We start from the raw sequence: 1,740 nt of genomic DNA on the forward strand, positions 1-1,740 counted from the left end.
AAAACGAGTACAGCCTGCACTTAAAAGAAAGGAGAAAAGTCACCACGCATGGAGAGGATGCCAAGAACCAGGACAAGAAGGCAGAGCTACTGCCACCCAGAAAAACCTGAAAGCATCTTTTGCTGGAAGAGGCTGGAGCTGGGGCGAGCCTGGCACATGGAACCTTCCCTCTTAACCCCCAAACCCGCCTCCGCCGTTATCAACCCCATACACTCCGAAAAGACCACAGTCTGTACAATCCAGGTGTTTGTTCACATTGAGAGTCATCTTCAAGGCAGTTTCTTCACTGAAAACGAAGACAGAAGCATTGCCCAGGCTGAAGAGTTGGGCGGAGATGTGATGTGCCAGTGCCCAGGTTCCATGGAGCCTTCACTGTCCTATGCCTTGCAAGTCACACGGGAGGGTGGCCTCACTGCCTGGGGGCTCTGACAGCAGGGCAACTGGCACAGAAGCAGTCCCCGAGCTTCCTGTTGAACAGGAAGCACACTAAGGGTTGATGCCGGCCTGCGCAAAGGTGAGACACACTGAGGCCATCAGGTAGGCCTGGGGCATGGCGCTGGGCTGCACCAGAACCCACAGGTAGCTGGCCACGAAGTAGGGGCCCCAGAGCAGCAGGAAGAGCAGTGTTGTGGCATAGGAAATCCAGCACAGCCTCTGCTCCGTCTTGAACTCCTCCAGCACAAGCCGGTAGCGAGCCATGTCCCCGCCCCCACCCCATGCCCAGGAGCGCGGGTAGCGTAGGTCCACTGCCAAAGCCTGCCGTCCAGTTGGTGGCACCTTGGTCGGTGGCACCTTGCCAGTGGAAGGTCCAGTCGTGGCTGACGGCAGGTACTAGACGCGCTGGCCTCATCCCATGGCGATCCTGGATGAAGCAGAGCAGGTGGAGGTAGATGAGGTGTGTGGTGCCCACCACCCTGTCCATCAGCAGCCGCAAGAAGCCAAGCATGCAGTGGGCCGGCAGGCCGCTGCTCAAGGGCACATGGCGCTTCCTCGTCCTCGCTGCCACTGCTGCTGTCCAGCACAGGTGGGAAAGCCGTGGCCAGTGCCAGCGCCCAAGGCACTCAGTGTAGAAGAGGTGGTGTGCCATGGCCAGATAGCGGGTAACACCCTCTGCAAAACAGCAGAAAGGAGGCATGATAGCAGAAGAGCGGCCAGGAAGGCGAGCAGCCCACAGCCCAGTGTGCCCATCAGCGCCCCAATAGCGGCCATGGCACAACGCACAGCCAGCACGACTGCTGGGAGGCAGGGGAGCTCTTGCATCCCACCAGCCAGACACAGGTCGAGTAGCAGGCAACTGAGCTACTGCATGATGAGCAGTGCTAATAGCTTGTGGCCTGCCAGGCTTGCACACAGCAGGAGGCTGAGCGTGGCCAGCTTGAGGCCCAGCGAGGCCGCCACACCGCTGTGGCCAACCATTTCGCTCCTGCTCGGTATAGCCGCCTCTCCCTGTGTGCTCTCCGCCCTGGGGCTAACCACAGCCTCCCAGCTCTCTCTGGCCTCTTGGCCCGCGCTCAGGTGCCACTGCTGCCGCTGTCCCTGCCACGCAGGCCTTGGGCCATATCCCTGGCCAAGGGGGCTCACCCAGTCCCCGGCCGGCCCCTCCCCATCTCCCGCAGCCCTGACAGCATGGCCGCTACCACATCAGGAATGGTGCACTGTGACCTTCAATGAACAGAGCTGCAATGCCCCCACAGTATGCTGTATTCTCCTTCTCTTACAACACCACTGCCCACTGCTGCC

General features: G+C 60.5%; 1 pseudogene; it reads right to left on the reverse strand.

The window, feature by feature from the left end:
• Nucleotides 1–369: 369 nt before the first annotated feature.
• Nucleotides 370–1,416, reverse strand: LOC131478221 (probable G-protein coupled receptor 27; annotated as a pseudogene).
• Nucleotides 1,417–1,740: the final 324 nt, after the last annotated feature.

The sequence above is a fragment of the Ochotona princeps genome, chromosome 2 (genome assembly GCF_030435755.1).
Source record: "Ochotona princeps isolate mOchPri1 chromosome 2, mOchPri1.hap1, whole genome shotgun sequence".
Taxonomy (NCBI): Eukaryota; Metazoa; Chordata; class Mammalia; order Lagomorpha; family Ochotonidae; genus Ochotona; species Ochotona princeps.